The 21,078-nt window shown below is 37.4% G+C and overlaps 1 protein-coding gene across 9 annotated transcripts in view; it reads left to right on the plus strand.

Annotated features, from left to right (window-relative positions):
* The window catches only part of DENND1A (DENN domain containing 1A), a 194,465-nt gene that overhangs the window by 12,631 nt on the left and 160,756 nt on the right, over positions 1-21,078 (plus strand). The window lies entirely within an intron of this gene.

Genomic DNA, 21,078 nt, shown 5'->3' on the forward strand with positions numbered 1-21,078 from the left:
GTATTCTACGGTTGTCGCTGTGGTTCCCGTGACAGGACTTCCGAGGCAGAGGGAACCAGCAGGCTTCTGCCTGTGCCAAATGCACGTGCTGCTGCCCCTTGCCATTCTCTGTCGTATGTTGTAACTTTCACTGCCACATCAGTACCTGCCAAAACAGATCAAGTATTGTCTTGAACGTAAACACTGGTACTTGAGTAGAGTTAAGAGTTGGTAGTTCAAAAGACTGTAAACCCTACCTGTGCATCTGTCAGAGCAACCTGTATTTTGTGAAGTGGAAGCATTTTGTTGCTTGAAGTTTGCCTGTTATGTATTGAGAAATAGGTAGCATACTAAATATTTAGGACTAACAAAGGAAGTGCAAAGTTCACACTATGTTCTAGTAAAAAAGGGCTTTGTGTTGAACGTGTTCCTTAATTGGGGTATTACAAGTTTTCCTGTCCTATCTGTGTGACACTGTGTTCCTACACCCAACTTCCTATTGCAGGACTGGAAAAATAACCAAATGTAAGGAGATGGCTAGCATCTAGGAATGCTAATTCTTCTAAGCTGCTTCTTTGTTTTCCTGTTTCCATTTGATTGCTTTTCTTCTGAGTACCTACAAGGTGGAAAACTTTCACAAAGAACTTACTAGGACTGAAGTGTCCGGATCAAGTAAGTAGCATTGTCTGAACTGTTCTGTTCAAAGACAGTTCCCAGTTTGGATTTTACAGTATAAATTAAATACGGAACTCAATTTGAGGAGAAAATCACTTTATGAAACATCAGAATTTGTCATACTGCAAGTCATCATATGTTTTAGTTAAAACTTTTCTTAGGTCTGTTCTTATCTGATGATACTAGATTTAATAAAGACCAAAAATGTTAGTTATGAATGTTCTTCCATTTCTCTAACTTACTTTGTGGAAAGAGATCTGTTGTTCGTCCTTCTTGCTTCATCCTTTAACTACTTCTGTCTGCAATCTTTTCTATTGCACAAGTATTTACCAGTCTGTGCTATATTGCTGCTGCTGGCACTGTTTAACTAGAGAGAAAAATTCAGCACAGAAAGTCTTACTCACAAGACTTTAAACTCTTTTGTTGATTTATATTTTTTTAAAGGAGCTTGACATCTTCATCAAGTTCACAGTGGGCCTGCTTTGTTTGCTTTCTCTTGAATGCTTGATAAGATTTTTCTTCTATTGTTTTGTGCAGCGAGGACAGAACTTGCCATGGCTGAGGTGGTTTTTTTGTAAATCCACAATATGGTCATTGTCTGCTGCTGAATAATTGTGACTGCTTTTTGTACAACCAGAACTAAGGCTTTGGCTGTGAACAGATTCCTTCTTAGCGTGAAAAGAGACTAATCCATGTAAATACAGCCCCAAAATAAAGCTTTACAGAAAAAGGGAAAGGCTGCTAAGCAGGAGGGCAGAGGTCAGCAATTTAACCTTTAACCTAACAAATAAGAAGCATGAAAGTTCCTGAATTGGTTTACAAAGGCAAGCTCCTGTGATCTGTCAGTTTTTCTTTTCATGATAGAGTTGGGTGAGAAAACTGACTGACAGCTAGTGCCTTTTTAACTGCAGGTTGAAATTAACTGCTAAACTGAAACTTTTTTAGGGAGGTTTTTAGTGGTTTTAACAAATTATTTTCATTCACTAGCTGTATTTGTAGTTTTTCTTGAATTTATAGAGGTTTGAGTGGTTCTTCTTTTTAAAGAGTTCTTGAGAGACTCAATTTAGATACCAAATGCTACTGAAGCATTTGATATTTCAGCATTTGAAGCGTTTAAGAATTTGATGAAGCACTTGTTGCAATTAACTCTCTGTTAATGTGTTCCTTTAAGAGTCGGGCTGTTATTCCAATAACTGCAAGCAGATTGTACTCTGAGTAGAGTCAAAAAAGTTGTTGTTATGGGGGTGGTTACTTAATCTAAGGGAGTAATTTTAACTTTAGTTTTTGCTCAGTCACAAAAATTTCCAAGGTGGTTTGGTTTTGTTTGTCCTTATTTAATTGCAACAGGTGATCTCATTAATGCTGTTAACTTTTGCTTAAATCTTAGTCCATCTAAAACCAGTTGTTAATTTCAACATAGACACTTCTGTGACTTGTAAAGAACTTTAATTAGAGTGTCATTCAGATGAAGAAACAATGTCTTTAAAGAAGACTCCCTGTAGATTAAGACTAGGGATTTTTATTATTTATTTATTTATTTATTTTGCTTAATGCTGGTAGCAGTGTCCTGGTAACGACTGTCCATCCAGAGTTGTACTTACACTTCTTACGAGTGTCTTCGATAGAAATACTGGATTTTAGGAGTCATGACCATGTTTAGTCTGTGGGAACATGGGTCAGTAATTCTACCTAGCAAATAAGTTTAACAAGCAAGCAAAGTAAAATTGGTAAAACAAAAGAGGAACCAGGTCTATTTTCATTGCTGGTTCTTTTTGTTTTACGTAGTTCCTGGAAAGAAGAGAATGTAAACTCTAATTCAAAAAGAGGCCTAGCAGAGTGCCCTAGGCAGTTTTGGTCTGCTTCTCTGGGATGTGATATTTTTTGTCACGAACAAAAAGAGACGGTTTTTTCTTTTGTGGTGTGTGTTGTTTTTGTCTTTCTTTTTTGGGGGTGGCTTTTAAGATAGGCGTGAAATGAATCCAAGACTACCGTTTTGGTTCAGCCATGGCTGTATATTAAAAAAACAAAACCCCCTAACCTTTTGTGCTACTAGAGAAAAAATTGACCCTGCAGTTTTCTGTATGAAATGCTGCTGTGTGCTGATGCCCAGTTACGGGTTAGTGTGTGGTTCACTTCCCTGTCGTAGTGATTGTGAATAACAGTGATGGTAGGATACATTTTAATCACTGTATTATATTCTGTTTATATCTGAACATACTCATTATCTGTGAGCAAGGTGTCTCACCGGCTCGCCACTGGATTTCTTCAAGTGAGAAGTGAGAAGAAACGCCAAGGCAATGCTGCTGGGTCCTGACTGATGAGTTGAGGGATTTGGCCCTGCTGTGGCCCAGCAGATCTGACACATCTATTGGCTTTTGGGAAGATGATTGTTATGTCTTTTTTGGTTGGAAACAGTTTCACATATGCTTTCTAATAAAGCCTATTTCACAGAAGAGTGGGATGGAAACCAGGAAGTTTGACCTGCAGATTAAGGATGATAATCTCGGATGGAGGGGGTGGGAGCGAAGAGCTGGCAGTGATAATCTAGGATTCAGAATGGTTTTAATCTCAGGAGGTTCTGTTTATACTTGCAAAGGGGCTAATGTGTCTGTATCCCATCCCATCTCATCTCCCTCTTCCCAGTAAATAATTAAGTTGCTTGTTTTTTTCTGAAGTCTTCTGTTACTGGCCATGTGGAGAGTAATATTTTTTAATTTGATAGACAAATTAGTAAAAATAAACGATGCCTACTGTAGATAGTTAAATAATACAAGTCTGTGTAGAAGGACCATGTAGAAAGTCATAATCTGGGTGGAAAGCACTGCAGTTAAAAGATGAGGAGGAGAGTGAATGAAGAACTATTGCCAAAGGAATATTAGCAGTGCCAAAATACGGGGTCTGTCTCAGTCTTCATCAGCTATTACAGTACACATGCCAAGGGAACGGTTGGGGGGGAAAAAATAGGGGGTGGAGAACTTGCTGTGACTATTCTTTTTTAAGCAGTATCTTTTACACACTGAATTTGTGCAAGGATTTTGTATGGTGCTGAAGGGAATTACAGTTGCAACTCCCATTACATTCTACTGGGATTAACTGAATCCCATCTTTACTTCATTTGAAGGGTCTTTTATGTTGAAACTACATAGTTAGGAATATAAACATCAGCAACATTACCTCTTTTGAATTGGTTCTTACATGCTTTTATCTCTGAAGTAAACAATTAAGTCTTCAGGTATGTCTATGTGACCTGTAAGATATGTTAGAGGTCATTGAGGTCTTCTATTCTATTCCAAAGGTACTGAAAAGAGACGATGTGTGGAAAAACGCTTATAAGCATGAATGCGACTCAAAATCAGATTTTGAAACATGAAGACAAAATGTCTGGTTAGGTATCACAGCACAGGTATACAGTAGAGTCAGGCTTCCTCACTTTATGTATTTGCAAGCTTCGTATTTCACTTAATATTAAAATCACGTGCTTCATATTGTTGTGAATAGGACAGTAAAGGATGGTGCAGGCAAGTCAGAAGAGATACCAGGACATAAGAAACAGCTCAGGCAGAATGGACAATAATTTAGGAAATCTCTTCAACAGGCAGCTGAACAGAACTGGCCTGAGGGAAAGGCCAACCCAATGCCTCCTCCCCCCCCCCCCCAACAAACAAACAAAAAAAAACACAACAAAAAAACACCCGCCAGCAACATAAAAACCAACCAAGTAAGCAAAACACAACGCTTTCCTTTGCAATAAGTATGAGACTGTCTTCTGAAGCTGCTCTTCACTTGCACCTAAAGTAACACCTGACTTTATCTGATACTTCTCTGTTGCACCTTCACTCAGTTTAATTTGAATAGTCTATCAAGCAAGTTAAAATAGATTCATACAGAGCAGGTCATTATCTATAGAATTATAGCCTATACCCACAAATGCATTAAAATTCATACTTGTAATTATCATAGACTAATACATTGATCTCATCCCGACTTATCTAGAGATGATATTTGTACATGGAAAATGATATAGATACTTGCTTATTTTGCTCTCCTGTAATTAACGTCCTTATACATTGAAGATAACATTTCTCCTGTGTATTTGTTGCTTTTATGTAATGGATTAAGTGCCTTACCTTTGTTTCTAATAAATCATCTTGTTTTGTTTTTAATAGTATTATTGTTTTCATTATGGTTTCAGAAAATCTGCTCATAAACTATTCACTAAAAGTACATACCACTTCCATGCATTGTAGATTTTGTAAGCAGTATGCAATTGAATAGCTTTTAAAGGTAATTTCTGCTGGAAATAATTAACATATTAAAATAGGAGTGTATAGCTTTGTGTACACCTTAGCAGTATTCATAAACAAAAATAGATTTAGTGAATAAATAGAATTATTTAACTGTTCAGTATTTTATTTAATGAAATGTAGAGGTAGAAAATAGCAGAATCTCACGTTTTGCCATCTCTCTCACATGGAGATTGCAAAATGCATGCCTTGTTGCACTTAAAATACCAAATGTGGTACCCAGTAATACAGCAATTGTAGCACTTTTCATTTTGATGTATTTCTTCTTGATAGTTTGCTTTACCCTGGATACAGGATTAGGTCCTTCACTAAACCATCCTGAATCAATTCTCTACCTAGGCTAAATGCTTGGAATACAGTGGACATCGCATGGACAATTGGAATCGAATATTGACAAGGTTTTAAAAATAGTCATACACCTCAATTTTGTTTATCTCGGAGTTTTAAAAACCTATTGACCTCATTGCAGCTTGACTATAATTACCATGTTTAAACTTCTATGCATTTTTTAGTTTAAACAGCCTTTGTGTTTTTTTTAAACCAAAAGAAAATTAATGAGAAGAGACAAAGAGACATCAAAGAGGTTTTCCCTCTGATTGCAGTGTTAGAAGTTTTGCCTGAAAATAGGTTACATTTCTTGTGTTTTCAGCTGAATCCTCATTAACTTTACATTTTAATGATGTCCAGAGCAAATTATGCCATTATGGTAGATGCCTTAAAGGAAAGCTTAAAGGACACCTTTTTTAATGTTTGTTTCTTTATTGGTGGCAGTATTTGTACCAGTATTATAAACAGTGTTAGAATGCTAAAAGTAATCCCAAGACATATATCAAAAAGTGGAAGATATTTCTGATATATATATATATATATATATATACACGTACACATACATTCATGTATATACTGTAAGTATCTTTGGTTAGTATTGAACACAAGTGGAGTATATTAGGGGGATACCTTCATTGTCGTAGAAGAAAAATGTAAATCGTCTTTTGAAAGAGTTTATAAATTACTTCATCTTATAATCAGTTTAATTTATAATAAAATGGAGACAGATGATGTAACAGAGCCTCTGAATTATTTTGTTTTCTTGAACCTTCAATGGAGTAGATGATTGAAATGTTAATGAAGTGATGGTTTGTGTTTTTACAGTGAGATAAAGCATTATTGGAGGATCTCTGTGGAATTTCAAATTCATTCAAATTGGGGAACTGTGGTTCTGTGGCCTAACGCAACTCTTCTACTAAAAATTAACATTGTGTAATTAACTTCTTAGATGAGGGAATCTTGTTATATCAAATGCAGTAACATCGACTTGTATTTGGTGCACCGTACGTAAACAAGGTTAACTGAAATTGGCAGTAGCTTGAATGGAAGTTGAACAGTTGAGAATCCAGGTAGTTTAGGGAAATCCTATAAAACAGCAACAAGTTTTTTTTTGGCTCCCCTTCTCCCCACTCACACTGTTGCCCCACAGAAGCACACGTTTCTGACTGTAGCTCAGTGAGGAGACAGACAGAACAAAAGGCCTCATGGACAGTGAGGTTGTTTTTTTCCCTGTCTTCACACCTGGTGTCTGCATATTGTGAACAGAACCTTTTGATTTTCTTGGGCTGCACTCTAATCAATAATCTGAATTTTTGGAATGTGAGGTTGTGGTGAGGGGAGGAGAAAGAAATAGCAATGTTCCAAAGTTCAGCTAATAGAAGATGAAATCCGATGGACTCAATGGAAAGTTATGTAAGATCTGAAAGCTCGGTATTTCATGACTGTATTGCCATAATGGAAGTTGCTACTTAATCTGATTATTACTGTAGGTATTGCTCTGTTTGACATATGATTTTACTAAGGTAGTGTTCTGTATGTATATGTTCAGTGTTTCAGATCAGTATTTCTCAAAAAAAATAAAAATAATAATAAAAATATCTTTTCAGTGGAAACAATTAGCTCATCTCTAGTGCTTGTTTTTAATAAATGCAACCTCTTCATATGTTCCAGACTTGAATTGCTGAACTGGCTGTCCACTGTAGCATTACCAACTGTTTGGTGTTGCTGCTCGTCTGCAGGTATAGCAAACCTGTCTTCTCTAGTTGAGTGGAGCTGCACTTGCATATGGTTAGCTGATAGAAGATGCCCCTGAGAGCTCATATTGGTAGCCATGACTCAAAATAATCCTTTTGGTCCTGAGAACTTCACTTTAAGGGTGCTACAATTTTATGATCGGCTTTTCCACTGGTGTTTGTATAGCTACTTCAAAAGTTTTATTTTCTTGGCAAATGCATACATAGCTCTTACGTAAATGATTTTTTCCCTTTTATTTTGAATTCAAATAAGAAAATTTTCACTAAATGGCTTTTTGCCTGGTTGTATTCTTTCTTCATCCTTTATTTAGACTGGTATGCGTGTCTTGATAGAGTTATTTGATATTTCCATCGTTAATAACTAATCAAATAGACAAAAAAACTAAAACTGAACTTAACCTTTCCATTTTGATATGGTTCTTATTTATTCTGTTCTTTCTTAATAAATTTTATGTAGAAACTGTTCAGAAGTTAAGTGCCATAGTTGTGTAGGGGTTATGGCAGACCCAAAGTGCGTACTCAGGTTGATGTGTGGTCTTAGGTGGTCTTTTATTAGAAAGTGGGTTTAAGTCTTTCAAATGTTCGACTGTCTGTAAGCTAGATGCTTGAAAACAGCTTTCAAAAGTGGTGGCTTAAGTTCCTAGCTTAGTTTAAATCTTTTAGCATAGATTCCTTCTAATATAACTTTAGTTTGAAGATCGTATCATTAAAGATATGCTCTTTGTGGTCTCTTTTTCTCACATTTATTTTGTAATTATCAGAGAATTCACAGTAACTTAATCCTTAGTTAAGATGCATAATAAAAATACTGATTAATAAGCTCTAGCTGACAGGAAGATGTGTATGTTATTGTTATTTCCATGCCATGCAGGATTTTTGTATAGAACAATATTAGCAGTAAAAACCTGACGTGTTCTTCCTGGTAACTTCTTCTGCAAGTATTTGCAGCATGGCTCTTTCCAACCAGTTATGTGGTAATGATAGTGCAAGGCTGAAACATTCCAATCATTCATGCTCCTGTCCTCCCTCTCTCATACGTGTTTCTTTGCTCAGCATTTTTGCTGTATTTCTTTGCTTTGTTGTGGTCAATTCAGTCAGTATAATAGCAAAGACATTGGCTTTTTTCTTTAATAAAGAGTTATGTTAGAAATATACTATAACGGAGATAAGAGCTATTTATGTCCTAAGCTATTGATTTTTAATTAATGTTGCCTGGGCTCATACATGTTGGCAGAATTGCTAACAGCTTGTGGCATTTTTTAATTCACATCTTCTTTTTTGGTATTTTGACAGTGTCATTCATATCTCATGAAAAAGTACCTTGTCAGGTTAAATGTGTTAAAACACCGAGCAAAAAAAGGAGAGAATGGAACATAGGGCTGCCTAGAAACCTTGATCCATTGCCAAAGTATTTAAACAATTTAGTGTTTTGGTTTTCTAGCTCCAAGCTGCTTCTCAAATCCCTTGCTAATTAATCCAGTTAATTCTTTGTAGACTAACTGTATGCAGGGCTTTTTCTTCTGCTTGTATTGCTGAGAACCCTGTTTTGTTTGAAGCAAACCTAAGCTCGGTTATAAAGGTTGTAGTAATAAAGTGAGTACTAGTAGATGTAAATACAGTGTTTTGAGTCTTTTTAAAAGGAGTTGTGTTTGTGTGTGTAGCTTCTAATTTAATCTTTCATGTTTAAAAATCAAACATATATGCTTGCGTTAAAAAGATGGAGAGAACTTTGCCGTTAGTTTGATTGCCTTAGAAATGGGAGTAGAGCTGCTATGGAATGGTGGTGGTGTGAGATATTCGTGTTGCGGCCTTGCAATTAGTGATATATATGTTTACTTTTTTCAAGGAAAAGTGCTGTAAATATTGTTCTCTTCTGTACTCTGAAATGGATGTTAGGATATAGGGCAAATAACGGAGTTTAACGGGAAGGAGAGTTTGCAGAAGTGACCTGTTGATTCTCTTCAACCAAGAGACTGGACTCCCCTGCTGGCGGTACAAAGGTGGGCGAACTCAGGTCTCAAAGCGGCAGCTAGGGAGCAAGGAGCTTGGAAGCCCAATTAGGCGTGGTATGAGATAATGAGAAAAGAGACTGTACACTCCTCTTTAAGGTGTGTTTGTCTGCGATAAAAGCAGCTGGATCTATTGGACATACTGTACTGCTCTGGAGCTTGCTTTAGTTTTTAAGATTTGTTTAAAAACTGCTCCCCCTCATCTTGCTGCTTATCGGTGCATATGGCTGTGTGCGATAACACAAGCTGACCTCTAGCTACCAGCCAGGTTTCTGCCAAGCCCCATGGGAGAAGTCTCTGTGAACATTCTTACTTCCTTCTCCATCAGCTTTCTCACTTTGAGAAGTTTCATCTGAGGACTTTTTGTCTGTAGGACACGTCTTTCCCTCCTATTCTGTGCAATGCTAGATGTTCTTGCAAGTCAGTGTTGATCCATTGAGAAAATGTTTGTGCTGCCACCTCACCCTAACAAGTTACGCTCCTTGTTTCTGTAGTCATCCTCAGGAGATTTGCGTGTCAGCACAATGGGAGTCGATGACCATCTGCACTTCACCACCTTGTAGATAAATCTGTGGAGAAAAAATGTGGAAGTGGATTCAAGTTGCATTTTTAGATTTCCTTTGCAATTCACAGTGAAGGAAAAAATGGTTTTCAGCAAAGCTGCTGCTAAGGGTGGGCAGATTGGAAAGAGCTGGCAGAGTTCTTGAAAAAGTCTGAAAATATAGCTGTGATTTTGCTGTGTAATAAAGCTGGGCAAGGAAAAGAGAAGAGAAATGAATGAAATTGTTAGATTTATATACACCTGATTTTCAGGGCTGGATGGTAAATGAATATAATGTGATTTATGAAATGTTTGAGCTCAAAATTAAACTAGTTCACTACTTCAGAAGTATATGGGTACCTGGTGATATGCTATCATACATCTTGGTAGTATCAAATGTCTTAAAATGTTTCCAGTGCATTTCCATTTTGCAGTTAAAAATCTTTTTGATAGACTTCCATTTTCTACCTTGACAAAAATATTTTAAACATTTTTAGTGAGATGATAGATTTCCAGTCTGGTTGCACTGAACATCATCAAGCTCCTCTTTATGTAAAACAAATAACTCTTCAGACTGATGGTATTGCTTTAAATGTGCTAAACTTCTTTTCTTAGAGGCTGTCTTTTATTATAGCATCACACATGGCATAAAGTGAGCTTTGTTAATAGTAGCTGAAAGCACTGCACATACAAAACAGGTCAATACTGCAAGTGTAAATATACCCACAGTTCTCCTCCAGTTCTTGATGCTGTCACGTTAATGAACTTTTATGCCGAAAGAGAGAAGTCATTTTGGGTAGCTGAACACTCAGTGATTTTCTTTCACTGTCATCTCATGGTCATTAGCTAGATGAGATGTATTTTTCCAAGCCGGGACCTCTTCCCCTGCACCCTCTCCACTAAACTTTGAATAGTGTTCAAGAAGCTCATATCTGTCATTAACACATCTGACTCCACAGAAAGTTTTTGCAGGAGAGTGAATTGAATGCTCTCCCTGTTTTTACAAACTTTCCTCTCATTTAATGCTTTCGCTGGTAAGGCTTTCACAAGGCTGCAGCGACACTGTGGCTGTAGTTGACGCTCACCGTGACCAGTCTCTGATTTCTTTTGCTTTTTCTTTGTTTGTTTGTTTTTTAACTCTCTTCCAGTTCCCTGGCCCTTAGAAGTTTTTGTTACCGTTTTGGTAGAATGAAGACCACTAATGTGAGATAAGTTGAGATGGGAATGTTACGCAGTTCAAGCTGAAGCAAAATAGATGAAATTAAGTACCGGAGGGTACAAGGCTGCTGTCTTTTATGTATGAATTTATATGCCTTAAAAAATCAGGAGTGAGTTGATGACCATTGAACCTAGTGGTCAGTTAGGGCCCTTAGCAACCACAGATTTCAGTAGTGGAAGCAAGTTAAGTGTGAAGCTCTAAGGTTGTGTGCGTTGTTGAAGAAACCACGACCATCCTGTTATTTGTTATAAAAATGTCTCCTCAAAAATGATCTATAGGTCTGTCTGTTCTTTACTGATAATGATATATGAATGTAAATCAGACTCCGTGCATGACTGGTGGTGTATATTTTGCTGTATGTTCCAACAAGTGAAGATCTCCAGTACAGAAAAACAATAGAATTAATAATGGGATTCCCAGTTTCCTGTGGCACAATTTCATCTTTGATAGAATCTGTTTGATGCCATTTGAATAACTAAAGCATCCTGACATAAACAGAGATGCAGATATAGAAATTTTGAAGGCATCAAAACCCAAAACTATTCTGAAGAGTTTTTCTATAAGGTCTCCTATTGCTTTCAGGGAGATTCCCATAGGAGATGATATTTGCACAGATCAATGACATGTAACAGTGTCATTGGGAGCAGGTGGTACTCTACAGAAGTAGCATGTGATAACTTTGAAACTGGAAACGGTTTGATACTATCAATATTGAAAGTATGAAAGTAAGGTCAGAATTTTAAATGTTATAAAGTTACATAGCTTCAGGCTTAGAAATCAGTATTCGCTGTTGCTTGTGTAACCAAGAAGGTATTCTCTGTGTAGTTTAAGCAATTATACAATTGCTGAAGAGTAGTGTTTTGTGTGTGTGTGTGTTGTGTTTTTTTCAATTTTACTGTATTATAACACTTGTGTTCCAAGTGCTTTCTGAGTCAGTTCAGATTAAACCTGAAATGTGATGGTCTGTATGTCAATGAATATATTTATGCAGTACTGGTATGCATTCTCCTAGTAATATGTCTGTCTGAATTTATTATGGTTGAATTTGAGAAAGTGATAAAAAAAAAAAGTTAATAGTCCGTAAAGTGTTCTCTAATACATGGAAAATATAGGTTATTGGCAAATTAAAATAACCATAACGTCGTTAAAACCAAAACCCAAAATGGTGAAAATAAAGCAGTTTGGAAAATGTTTATAAAACTCAGAAGAATTTTATAGTAAGAAAAGTCTGGAATTATGTTGGAAAACACTGTTTGTTTTCATTAATAACTTCTTTAGGTTTTGTAACGTAGTTGACTGATTGTCATGGCCATGTTGTGGGTTTAAGTGAGTTCCTTGTAATATGGTATCCCTAAAAATCAGTATTGCATTAAAATGTTATTCCTGGCTTTCTTCAAAACAACAAAGAGAATTAGAAATTAAACGGCTGACACAGGAAAATAGAAAACGTGACATTATGTAAAAGTTTCTCTCTTAAAATTAATTGAATAAGGATTTTTTTGAATGGAAGTGCTTATTAACATGCCAATGTTATGTATGAATTAAGTTGGCTATAAACTGTCACTTTATCAAACATAAATGTTTTATTTTTGCTGTAAAAAGCTAGCTTGAAGAAACTTTTTTGGGGGCTACCTACGCTTGACCCTTCAGCAGAAACAGTAATCTTGGGAAAGCAGATAGGCATACATAAGCAATTGGAAATACATGTCTTGTAAATATTAAAGGGGGGTGGCTGTTTCCTGTAAAAATGTCAACTTTCTAGTTGCTTTGGTCTTATCTTGCATAACTTGAGAATTTGCATTCTGGAAGTAAAAACTAAATAGGCAGATTTATGCAGTAACTGCTCGTGTCGGGTATTGCTGAACTCCAGACGATGCACTAACTCGATTTCTATTTGCTGCATGTAGTTCCACGTGGAGAAGGTCTCTTTACCTTTCTTCCTTCATTGCTTCTGAGATATGACGATTTTTTAATTTAATTTTTTGTCTTTTAAATCTTAACCTGTGTGGTACTGGCACTTCCAGATTGTCACATTTAAATCATAGCATGAAATATTGGTTAACCATTTCTTACATATTTTCAGGACAAGGAGGGCTTGCCAGCTGCTGTTGAAGTGAAGAGGCTGTCACCAGGCAACTCTGCTGTCTCAGAATATAAATACAAAGAGGCAGGAGAGAAACGACTTCAGAATTCATGGCCTGAGCATATCTCCTTTAAATTTATGGTGTGGTGAAAAGATTACAAGAAAAAACATCCTGATCAAGCAAAAATCAATTAAAAATTAAAAACAAACGAAAACCAACAATAGAGGCCTACTTAAATGATGTGCTCCTACTCAGTTTCTGCATTTAACCTGTTTTGTATAATTATTACAGGCAGCCTGTACACCATTTCAAAAGCCACGCTTTGTGGGTTTCTTGAACATTGAATTAGGATGTTACCTAATTGTATTTTTCTAGGTTTTAGCCACTGTGTAATTTGACTAAAATTTCAGGGAAAAAGAATTAAAAGTGTAGCCCATTTGAAATTTGCTCCTGGAGTTTGGCTTAGATTTCAACCAACCCAGAAATGTGCTATCACTTGAAGAACAGATGGTTATGAAGAGAAATATCCCCTTAAGTGCATAGTAAAGCAAACTGAAAAGATTGATCAACCGGGCTGTAATGTGGACCTGAGGTATCACCAAAGTAATTAACCAATGCATATAAAAGAACTGAAGACCTCAAATAAAGATGTTAGAAACATGTAGCAAACAGGATTTGAAATAAGTACTCTTTTGTCTTCTGTATATGATCTCTTGTTATTTTAGCTTTAGCTCTTTCTTAGCATCCCCTCTAACAGTTCTAGCTTTAATTACATCAGTATCATCAGTTTAAAAATGTATCTGGACTGAAAGTTTTGTTGTGTTCTGTGTAAAGTGATAATTCTGAGTTTTCTGACCACTGAAGAGATCTTATGCCTTCTAATTTGTTCTTATTCTTACAGTGTAGACTGTTAGTAGAAGAGAAATGAATCTGCTATTATACAACCGATTTTAGACCGATTTCTTGCTATAGCGGAGTGAGTGAACAGTTCTGTGGTGCTTAGCTGCCTGCTGGCTTAAAGCACCATGTGGACAAAGCAGAAGAAGTTAAGGATTTAGCATTGGGGTAATTCCCCAACTATATTTTGTCTATTTCTCACTAGGGTAGCATCAGAACTGTTTCTCATCTTCCATTAAAAGCAATGGTAAAGTTTTGATTAAACTTCCCTACAAGAATCCAAGACATTGAACAACAGCAGTTGAAGATGGACATGATACCTTAGAAAAGGGTCTACCTACTCCGATACATGACTTTTCTGATACCCTTTTACTAATCGCTTTTCATATCTTGACTCTGACACGTGTTTTCTTTGGTCTGTTGCTTCTTGTTCCCGTCACCCCGTGGTGCTCTGGAAGGGAAGAGCCGAACGTGTTCCTTGGGACAGGAAGGAGTTGCTTCATGCTGCAGGAGAGGCTTGAAATAAAATGTGGACTAAACCAACTCTTCAGGTTTAGGTCTTTTGGTTATGTTTGTGTTAACATTTGGATCAGACCTAACTACAGTGGTTTTTTGCTAGCTCTCTGATACTGTTTCATGGTACATTTGTTTTTCAAATGGTATTGAAACAAAAGAACAGATTCTCTCAAAGTTGTTACTGTGCCAGAGGAAAGTGGAAATGCCATCCTTAACGCTGCCATTTTCTTGTAGTGGGAGGTCCGAGGGGTGCTATGTACCCTTTACAGGACAGTCAGGACAGTGCAACAGCCTGACATGACAGCAACTCCTAAGCAGGTATTTGCTAAGAGGAGACGAATGTAGCCCCTTCCTCCTGTACAAGACAAGGAGTTTTTCCCACCTCTTATCCAAGAAGTGAGAGGTGTTTCTCTCTTTTTTTTTTTTGAAATGTAGTCACCTGTGTGAATATTTCCATTGCATACTATTCTTAAGTTGTAGTTTTGAATATTGTACCTGCTGTGTGTGCTTACAGTGCATGTTGGTGTTGTGATGATTTGGGATAACTTAATTGTATGTGTTGTGAGGCTGGCAGTATTTGGTTTTATGTTTCTGTTGTTTAATTTTTTAGTATAGTTTGGAAGTCACAATTACAGAATTTTCTTTTACATCTTGGTTTTAGGACTCTTACACTTTTAGAATAAGGAATACTTTAACAAGAAAAATTGAAGTCTTAAAAGCTTTAAATTCAGAAAAAAATCCTTTTATAGGTGTTTTCTGAGTGAATTTGTTCTGAGGCTTCTGGTCCGTATTGAGTGTAGGTTTTTCCTCTCCCTCGTTTTCTCCCCCCCTTTCCCTCCTCCCCCTGCCCCCTCTCTGTGCTGTTATCTGCACGCTAAAGCTTGCAGCAGTTTGGGGGCAAGCAGGAGTGTTCAGCTGTGCTGAATACAGGACATCAAGGAGTTTGCAGAGGTTTGGAAAGAAGTTTAAAATTACTTTTTCGTTGTGCTACATAAGTACTGTAATGCGTTATGGGTGTTGAAATTGAAGCTGCTCTGAATGGAATTCCATTTCATTTTAGAGGGACAAAAAAGAGTTGCAGCTGTAAAGACCTTAAAGAAATCATTTAGCGAGGAAAAATTAAGTAATTATCACTGTATAATAAACTTAAGTTTACTTCATCTGAATGATTTGTAGCCAGCATGGATTAAAGAAGCTGATTTTTTTTTCTTTCAGATGTGTCAAGATAGTATGTGTTATTGCTTGTGTGGTTAACTGTGGGAAGTGTTTTCTGAGAATTTTTGAAGAACTTCCCTGGTTCTATAATTTCCGTATCTTTCAAATGCAGACCAATTTGAGATGTGCTGTTTTTAGAAGTATTTAATCATGCTTCTTTTAAAAGCAAAACTCTTCACTTTATGATTGATGAAAAGTTGAGAGTAAAAGAGCAGCATAGTTACACACTAATATGCCATTGTAGCATATTCCCATCCTGTCATCTGGAAAATTAAATCAGGTTACAGCATGGATTAGCAGCTAGACTTTTGAGGAGGGGAAGGTAGTGTCTTAAATGCCATGAAATTGAACAATGGGATTATACAGTTCACAGCTAATTTCAGTATTCTTCCCTATTTGGCTTTTTATTGAACAAGATTCTATAGGCGGTAATAATTTTTAGAACTTGGAAACTTGGTGAACTTGCTGTGTTCACACAGTGCGGGATCAATGCTTTGGGCTATCCATTTGATGATATTCTGTAAATGCATAGCAAAGAAGCAAAATGTCACAGTGCAAGAAAGTTTTATTCCTCTGTCTCAGAGAAATGGCATTGTCTTCTCTTCCCCCTTTTCAAAACAAGAAGTATGTCCAGTGACAGAAATTTCATGTTCTGTTCGTGCGAGAAATGCTTGAGCTGCTCTGTTAGTAGTTTCCCTAAAAAACACCTCTTCAAAGTGACAAAGGAAACAGCTTCAAAAATAAGCACGTGATCTATTTTTATGTGTATTGGTTTTCTGGTTTTGTTATTTCTCTAACTGGTTCTCCCCAGAACAGAGCATCCATGGTGGGTAATACAAGGAGGTGGTCTTTGGCCCAACGACGTTTTCTGGGCAGCAGTCGCTGTGTATGGAGCTGCATCCTCAGGGAAGAGGGTTTACAGTGGTGTGTAGGAGGTTGGTAAGAGAACCCAGTCTGACTTCCATGGAGTTACTTGCGAATCTTAGGGAAATTCGTGATACACCATTGGTTCAAAAGCTTCTAAAGATAAGTATGAACATCAAGAATCAAATAAAGTTGACTCTTCTTAGTACCAAGAGTTTTAATTTAGCATCTGATTATGAAATACTCGGTTAAGACATGAACATGTGACCGCTGAGGAGTTTTTACTGATAGTAGTGGTGGTGATTAAAGCTGAATACTGAAGTCCTGTTTGAGCTACCCTTCTGTATTCTTCCATTGGTATGCCTATTTGCCACTGTTCAGAAGTTGGATGTTGTGTCGGCTGTGGCTTGAGGCAGGCATAGATCAGCAGGCAACTTGGGCTGATTTTTTCAGTGGAGAGCTGAGCCTTACTGAGTAATCGTCACGTTTGTTTTGTAGATGTTTATATTTCATAAAGTCAGTGTCTGTCTCGCTTTATTGTGTATGTAAACACAGTTGAAAATACCTTCTAAATGAACGTTGCATTAGCAATGAAGAATGGATAAAGTGATGAAAGCTGTAATGATGTGTGACAGTCTCTCTTTCCATTATGTAGTGTTTTCCAAATAAGGATGCTGAAAGTTTAGTAAACATTCCCAGACCGTATAAAAGCTGAAGTGATGGAGCTGATGCAATGTAAAATATAAAGTACTTGTAAAAATATGCGGACGTGCAAGCATTTGGTTGCCAGGCATAATTTAAAGGTGGTTTTCTTAACTGTAGGGTTCCAGGTTATGTCAATTCTGATGCTGTTATGAGATGTCATCAAAAGCAGGCTGTATACACAGTGTGTATTCCCGGTGTCTTGATCAACAGGTACGTGACGCTGAGGGCGATTCCACAAGATACTTGGTGCATCCGACTAAGTACATGTTGCTGTTATTTCCACTGAAATTAGCGGATGAGAAATTAAGTTAAATTTCATGCGTTGTGGATTAAATTAAATTTCTTCTAATGTACGCAGTTGATATAAGATTTTTTTTATTTATATTAAAGGCAATAAAGCCTAGGAATGTCTCAGCACTATGATCCATTTTGGGGGATTAAAATGCAATCGTAGACTGTGTTTTGGATGAGAATGAATTCACCTTGAACCTCTACAAACCACCTCAGGTGTGGAGTCCGATCACAGTTGTGTCTTTTTTAAATTACAGTGTGGAAATGTTAAATATGGGGAGATGAAATAGTGCAATATATGCGAGGACATCCATTTGCCATAGGACAAGTTCAGAAGTTCTCATTTCCCTGGTCTTGAAAAAAATCCTATCTACTTCGGTTGGGTCAAGTCCCCAGAGCACAGCAAATGGTCAGCAAATTTCGTCCTGTCTTCTCACTGAACCTCGCAGCATGTGTATCTTACTACCTAACTTTAAAAGGCTGAAATAATTTATCTTTTAGTGTATGTATGGAAAGACAAAAGTGGCATGGCACTAGTTAAGAACTAAAGAAGATTTAACAGCAAAGGAAAAATTATACTACAGTAAAGCTGCTGTGGGGAAGAATTTAGAAACTCTCCCCATCTTGTGTTACTTAAATGATTTAAAGGCTCATTTTCATAGTGTGTCTTACCTGTGCTTTTTGATATTTCTGTGTGGAGAGTTTTGGTTTTTCTTTTAACTTTCTCCCGTTACCCAACTCACTGAAGGCACAATAGAAGCAAAAGATGCTCTGGGTATTTACTCACGATTTATGAGAAACTGCTGGGCTGGCTGACCTGTAGGCAGGGTTCTGAAATTGTGCCATACCTGCCTCCTGTGGTATCCAAAGTACCGCAGCAGAAGATAATCCACGCTGCCTTTTCTCAGGAGACAGCGGAGGCCAGCCTTCTGCGCCTGCACGTAGCCGACCGCGCGCCGTGGAGCTGGCAGCCACCATCGCCGCCGCGCCGGGAGGGGAGGCCACGGGGCGGGCAGCAGGAGCCTGGGGCCTGGGGCCGCTGCTCCTGGGGGTGCTGCTGCTCCTGTGGGTGCTGCTGCTCCTGTGGGGTCGCTGCTCCTGGGGGGCTGCTGCTCCTGGGGGGCTGCTGCTCCTGGGGGGCTGCTGCTCCTGGGCCGCTGGGTCGCGGTTGTTTCCATGGCAGGAGCACTGACAACATTTGGTTTTGGAAGCAGCAGTCTTAAGCTAATATAAAGGTGACCTGATTTTTGGTGTGTCGTAAAGACCTTAAGCCGTGGTGTAATATTTCACTAGTGTGTATTATCTCTAAAGAACAAATAATCAGAAATGCCTAATTTCTGAAGGAATGAAGGAAAATCGTTTTGTAGCAGATCACTTAAATGTTTCAGTGACTTTGAAAATTGAAATACCTCCCCATTGCTAGCTATTGATTTCAAGGGCTGTTAAAGAAATATAGATTGTGATGTAGTGACTGGAAAACCTGTTATTGTTTGTTCCTCGTCATTGGTAATCATCCCAACTGCCTCGTTATTATGCACAGCGCTCAGTGGGAGACAATGGCCGGGAAGGGGCCAGTCCTGACAACTGTGCCCCTGCTGTTCAGAGCATATTCTCATCAACTGATGTACAAAATGTGGTCCTTGTAGAGAGATGAGGAGAATGGGGGTCTTCTGGTTTCTTCTAAGTTGATGTATTTTGTCTTCTGTGTGGTAGGAACACACGTGGAACAGGGAAGGGCTTTCCTGTTTATTTTATATAGCGTTTTCTGTGGCCACTGCTTAGCCTTGCTTCTTGAGAGCACATACATTCGAGGTAGGAAAATAATGTAATTTTCTGTAGGAAAAAACATATTTAAGTAAAAACTCTGAGTGAAAGTTGATGTATATAAACCAAAATTAAACCATAAAAGCCTAACAAAACAAAAAAAAATCATTGGCTGTGATTTTTAAGTTACTTAAATCCTGTTTTGTCTCAGTTCAGTGAGAGTGGTCTGTAAGGTAGCTTCAGAGATGGGAAAAGCACCAGCTTGTATTTATTTGCCCATGACATCTTTTTAGCTAATAGATTTTATCAGCCAGTGTTAGCATCTTGCAGAGGGGTGCACAATGCAGCTCTGTCTTCTGGATGATGATCTCAATATGAGCTTTCGGGGTTTATCTGAGTGCTGTCAAATATGTTCCTGTAGGCCTTCCTGCCAGCGACGCACCTGCTCTTACACACACACTATTTGTGTGGTTAATCTGGTTTGTATTTTTAAAGAATGGTGAATGTGGATTGCAATCGGTGGAGGAATGTGTTAACCCTAAACACTATGGATTTATGTTGCAGTTTAATGCCTTATTTTCTTAAAAATAGATACATGATAAAATGCTGTGTGTGACTGTGTATGCGTATACATCCAAACATATCTACTAAGTCTGGGAGCAATGGGTCAGCAGAAAATGGTGTGTGGGGGGGAATGCCAGTATTGTGCTTCAGGCTCCTTTCTTTACCAATTTCTTAAGAAATGTTACGTACTTTGGTATACAAAGTAAGGTGTTAATTTCTTTTAGTGATCATCATTTCCTGTGAAATTCTGAAAGATTAGCCTCAAATAATTTGTTGTAAAGATATGTATCATAGTAGATATTAGTTTCATCTTACCACTGATAATGTGCTTGCTTTGCTGAAATATGAAAGGTATTGTCCTGTAAGTTGTAACTTGAAACACTTGAGTATAAGGGACTCTTGGTGTGAGTTCAACTCTTCTCATTTATTTGCATTTTTGCATACTTAGCAGGTGTAAGAATTGTCAAACTAAGGCTTAAAAGGTGATCTCTTGCTTTACAGTTTGTTCTGTTAATGCAGAAGGGTTTGCTCATATGCATGTATAAAATTTGTTATATTGTGTATACTGTTGTTTAGTAGTAAAATGTATAATGAAGCATCTGAATGTCTGGAAAAGTTAAGCTAGAAAGTTGTTTATTAACCTACAGTCTTGCTGTAATTCTGATTTTAAAATGAATACGCCTTATCAGAAAGTTTGCATCTGCTAGCAATTGGATTGCCAATCAACTAATTTATTACTAAAATAAACTTTGCCAATGAGAAATCTAGGGTGGGACTATGGTAAAACAACAGTATACGGTGCTTGTGTCATAAAAACGAGACTCTTCCCCCCAAGCCTCAGTTACGGTGTGGTATAACAATAATGGAGCAGTAGTGATTGCATATGCAGCTTGTCCCTACATAACAATCAAAATTTGTGGAAACACATTAGAAAGATTGAAGCATCTGGTAAGGGTATATCCACAGTGCCAAGCTGCAGACAACCGAAACCAAGGGAGTTTGTGCAAATGGTAGAAACTGGATAGGGTACTGGCTGGTTTTTCTGTGTTACACTTCTTATTCTGAACTCTTCTGTGATTGTTGTATTTTTTAATTTTTTTTTTTATAATTAGATAATTTCTTTCTAGTCTGGAATCTGGCCTTCTCAGCCATATTCCTTTGAAAAACGGATGGCTTTGAAGCGTGCTGTTCTAAATAGGTTGTCATATAAATAATTTCAGTCATAATTTCAAAAACAATTTTGTTGTTTTATGAACATCTCTAATTAAATTTAACATAACTTCTTAGGGAATATTGACATGATATTTTTTCTGACAAGCCAAAGGAATAAGGACAGTGCATCAGTCTGAGTGCTTGCTAATCGGACGTGT

Source organism: Anser brachyrhynchus (assembly GCF_964034855.1).
Source record: "Anser brachyrhynchus genome assembly, chromosome: 19".
Lineage (NCBI taxonomy): Eukaryota > Metazoa > Chordata > Aves > Anseriformes > Anatidae > Anser > Anser brachyrhynchus.